Below are 5,048 nucleotides of genomic sequence, written 5' to 3' on the forward strand. Positions count from 1 at the left end.
GTGCAGAGGAGGACGGCTGTGATGTCAGGAGGGGTGCAGAGGAGGACGTCCTCCAGGAGGGGTGCAGAGGAGGACGTCCTCCAGGAGGGGTGCAGAGGAGGACGTCCTCCAGGAGGGGTGCAGAGGAGGACGGCTGTGATGCCAGGAGGGGTGCAGAGGAGGACGTCCTCCAGGAGGGGTGCAGAGGAGGACGTCCTCCAGGAGGGGTGCAGAGGAGGACGTCCTCCAGGAGGGGTGCAGAGGAGGACGTCCTCCAGGAGGGGTGCAGACGAGGACGTCCTCCAGGAGGGGTGCAGACGAGGACGTCCTCCAGGAGGGGTGCAGAGGAGGACGTCCTCCAGGAGGGGTGCAGAGGAGGACGGCTGTGATGCCAGGAGGGGTGCAGAGGAGGACGTCCTCCAGGAGGGGTGCAGAGGAGGACGGCTGTGATGCCAGGAGGGGTGCAGAGGAGGACGTCCTACAGGAGGGGTGCAGAGGAGGACGGCTGTGATGCCAGGAGGGGTGCAGAGGAGGACGTCCCGCAGGAGGGGTGCAGAGGAGGACGGCTGTGATGCCAGGAGGGGTGCAGAGGAGGACGTCCTCCAGGAGGGGTGCAGAGGAGGACGTCCTCCAGGAGGGGTGCAGAGGAGGACGTCCTCCAGGAGGGGTGCAGAGGAGGACGTCCTCCAGGAGGGGTGCAGAGGAGGACGTCCTCCAGGAGGGGTGCAGAGGAGGACGGCTGTGATGCCAGGAGGGGTGCAGAGGAGGACGTCCTCCAGGAGGGGTGCAGAGGAGGACGGCTGTGATGCCAGGAGGGGTGCAGAGGAGGACGTCCTCCAGGAGGGGTGTAGAGGAGGACGTCCTCCAGGAGGGGTGCAGAGGAGGACGTCCTCCAGGAGGGGTGCAGAGGAGGACGTCCTCCAGGAGGAGTGCAGAGGAGGACGGCTGTGATGCCAGGAGGGGTGCAGAGGAGGACGTCCTCCAGGAGGGGTGCAGAGGAGGACGTCCTCCAGGAGGGGTGCAGAGGAGGACGTCCTCCAGGAGGGGTGCAGAGGAGGACGTCCTCCAGGAGGGGTGCAGAGGAGGACGTTCTCCAGGAGGGGTGCAGAGGAGGACGTCCTCCAGGAGGGGTGCAGAGGAGGACGTCCTCCAGGAGGGGTGCAGAGGAGGACGTCCTCCAGGAGGGGTGCAGAGGAGGACGTCCTCCAGGAGGGGTGCAGAGGAGGACGGCTGTGATGCCAGGAGGGGTGCAGAGGAGGACGTCCTCCAGGAGGGGTGCAGAGGACGGCTGTGATGCCAGGAGGGGTGCAGAGGAGGACGGCTGTGATGCCAGGAGGGGTGCAGAGGAGGACGGCTGTGATGCCAGGAGGGGTGCAGAGGAGGACGTCCTCCAGGAGGGGTGCAGAGGAGGACGTCCTCCAGGAGGGGTGCAGAGGAGGACGGCTGTGATGCCAGGAGGGGTGCAGAGGAGGACGTCCTCCAGGAGGGGTGCAGAGGAGGACGGCTGTGATGCCAGGAGGGGTGCAGAGGAGGACGTCCTCCAGGAGGGGTGCAGAGGAGGACGGCTGTGATGCCAGGAGGGGTGCAGAGGAGGACGTCCTCCAGGAGGGGTGCAGAGGAGGACGGCTGTGATGCCAGGAGGGGTGCAGAGGAGGACGTCCTCCAGAAGGGGTGCAGAGGAGGACGGCTGTGATGCCAGGAGGGGTGCAGAGGAGGACGTCCTGCAGGAGGGGTGCAGAGGAGGACGGCTGTGATGTCAGGAGGGGTGCAGAGGAGGACGTCCTCCAGGAGGGGTGCAGAGGAGGACGTCCTCCAGGAGGGGTGCAGAGGAGGACGGCTGTGATGCCAGGAGGGGTGCAGAGGAGGACGTCCTCCAGGAGGGGTGCAGAGGAGGACGTCCTCCAGGAGGGGTGCAGACAAGGACGTCCTCCAGGAGGGGTGCAGAGGAGGACGTCCTCCAGGAGGGGTGCAGAGGAGGACGGCTGTGATGCCAGGAGGGGTGCAGAGGAGGACGTCCTCCAGGAGGGGTGCAGAGGAGGACGGCTGTGATGCCAGGAGGGGTGCAGAGGAGGACGTCCTCCAGGAGGGGTGCAGAGGAGGACGGCTGTGATGCCAGGAGGGGTGCAGAGGAGGACGTCCTGCAGGAGGGGTGCAGAGGAGGACGGCTGTGATGACAGGAGGGGTGCAGAGGAGGACGTCCTCCAGGAGGGGTGCAGAGGAGGACGTCCTCCAGGAGGGGTGCAGAGGAGGACGTCCTCCAGGAGGGGTGCAGAGGAGGACGTCCTCCAGGAGGGGTGCAGAGGAGGACGTCCTCGAGGAGGGGTGCAGAGGAGGACGTCCTCCAGGAGGGGTGCAGAGGAGGACGGCTGTGATGCCAGGAGGGGTGCAGAGGAGGACGTCCTCCAGGAGGGGTGCAGAGGAGGACGGCTGTGATGCCAGGAGGGGTGCAGAGGAGGACGTCCTCCAGGAGGGGTGTAGAGGAGGACGTCCTCCAGGAGGGGTGCAGAGGAGGACGTCCTCCAGGAGGAGTGCAGAGGAGGACGGCTGTGATGCCAGGAGGGGTGCAGAGGAGGACGTCCTCCAGGAGGGGTGCAGAGGAGGATGTCCTCCAGGAGGGGTGCAGAGGAGGACGTCCTCCAGGAGGGGTGCAGAGGAGGACGTCCTCCAGGAGGGGTGCAGAGGAGGACGGCTGTGATGCCAGGAGGGGTGCAGAGGAGGACGTCCTCCAGGAGGGGTGCAGAGGACGGCTGTGATGCCAGGAGGGGTGCAGAGGAGGACGGCTGTGATGCCAGGAGGGGTGCAGAGGAGGACGGCTGTGATGCCAGGAGGGGTGCAGAGGAGGACGTCCTCCAGGAGGGGTGCAGAGGAGGACGTCCTCCAGGAGGGGTGCAGAGGAGGACGGCTGTGATGCCAGGAGGGGTGCAGAGGAGGACGTCCTCCAGGAGGGGTGCAGAGGAGGACGGCTGTGATGCCAGGAGGGGTGCAGAGGAGGACGTCCTCCAGGAGGGGTGCAGAGGAGGACGGCTGTGATGCCAGGAGGGGTGCAGAGGAGGACGTCCTCCAGGAGGGGTGCAGAGGAGGACGGCTGTGATGCCAGGAGGGGTGCAGAGGAGGACGTCCTCCAGGAGGGGTGCAGAGGAGGACGTTCTCCAGGACCTGCGCAGAGGAGGACGTCCTCCAGGAGGGGTGCAGAGGAGGACGTCCTCCAGGAGGGGTGCAGAGGAGGACGTCCTCCAGGAGGGGTGCAGAGGAGGACGTCCTCCAGGAGGGGTGCAGAGGAGGACGTCCTCCAGGAGGGGTGCAGAGGAGGACGGCTGTGATGCCAGGAGGGGTGCAGAGGAGGACGTCCTCCAGGAGGGGTGCAGAGGACGGCTGTGATGCCAGGAGGGGTGCAGAGGAGGACGGCTGTGATGCCAGGAGGGGTGCAGAGGAGGACGGCTGTGATGCCAGGAGGGGTGCAGAGGAGGACGTCCTCCAGGAGGGGTGCAGAGGAGGACGTCCTCCAGGAGGGGTGCAGAGGAGGACGGCTGTGATGCCAGGAGGGGTGCAGAGGAGGACGTCCTCCAGGAGGGGTGCAGAGGAGGACGTCCTCCAGGAGGGGTGCAGAGGAGGACGGCTGTGATGCCATGAGGGGTGCAGAGGAGGACGTCCTCCAGGAGGGGTGCAGAGGAGGACGGCTGTGATGCCAGGAGGGGTGCAGAGGAGGACGTCCTCCAGGAGGGGTGCAGAGGAGGACGGCTGTGATGCCAGGAGGGGTGCAGAGGAGGACGTCCTCCAGGAGGGGTGCAGAGGAGGACGGCTGTGATGCCAGGAGGGGTGCAGAGGAGGACGTCCTCCAGGAGGGGTGCAGAGGAGGACGGCTGTGATGCCAGGAGGGGTGCTGAGGAGGACGTCCTACAGGAGGGGTGCAGAGGAGGACGGCTGTGATGCCAGGAGGGGTGCAGAGGAGGACGTCCTCCAGGAGGGGTGCAGAGGAGGACGGCTGTGATGCCAGGAGGGGTGCAGAGGAGGACGGCTGTGATGCCAGGAGGGGTGCAGAGGAGGACGGCTGTGATGCCAGGAGGGGTGCAGAGGAGGACGGCTGTGATGCCAGGAGGGGTGCAGAGGAGGACGTCCTCCAGGAGGGGTGCAGAGGAGGACGGCTGTGATGCCAGGAGGGGTGCAGAGGAGGACTTCCTGCAGGAGGGGTGCAGAGGAGGACGGCTGTGATGCCAAGAGGGGTGCAGAGGAGGACGTCCTCCAGGAGGGGTGCAGAGGAGGACGTCCTCCAGGAGGGGTGCAGAGGAGGACGGCTGTGATGCCAGGAGGGGTGCAGAGGAGGACGTCCTCCAGGAGGGGTGCAGAGGAGGACGTCCTCCAGGAGGGGTGCAGAGGAGGACGTCCTCCAGGAGGGGTGCAGAGGAGGACGGCTGTGATGCCAGGAGGGGTGCAGAGGAGGACGTCCTCCAGGAGGGGTACAGAGGAGGACGGCTGTGATGCCAGGAGGGGTGCAGAGGAGGACGTCCTCCAGGAGGGGTGCAGAGGAGGACGTCCTCCAGGAGGGGTGCAGAGGAGGACGGCTGTGATGCCAGGAGGGGTGCAGAGGAGGACGTCCTGCAGGAGGGGTGCAGAGGAGGACGGCTGTGATGCTAGGAGGGGTGCAGAGGAGGACGTCCTCCAGGAGGGGTGCAGAGGAGGACGTCCTCCAGGAGGGGTGCAGAGGAGGACGTCCTCCAGGAGGGGTGCAGAGGAGGACGTCCTCCAGGAGGGGTGCAGAGGAGGACGGCTGTGATGCCAGGAGGGGTGCAGAGGAGGACGGCTGTGATGCCAGGAGGGGTGCAGAGGAGGACGGCTGTGATGCCAGGAGGGGTGCAGAGGAGGACGTCCTCCAGGATGGGTGCAGAGGAGGACGGCTGTGATGCCAGGAGGGGTGCAGAGGAGGACGTCCTCCAGGAGGGGTGCAGAGGAGGACGTCCTCCAGGAGGGGTGCAGAGGAGGACGGCTGTGATGCCAGGAGGGGTGCAGAGGAGGACGTCCTCCAGGAGGGGTGCAGAGGAGGACGGCTGTGATGCCAGGAGGGGTGCAGAGGA

Source organism: Phyllobates terribilis, unplaced genomic scaffold (assembly GCF_046119375.1).
Source record: "Phyllobates terribilis strain yellow unplaced genomic scaffold, ASM4611937v1 Scaffold_10__3_contigs__length_209671492, whole genome shotgun sequence".
NCBI classification, from domain to species: Eukaryota; Metazoa; Chordata; class Amphibia; order Anura; family Dendrobatidae; genus Phyllobates; species Phyllobates terribilis.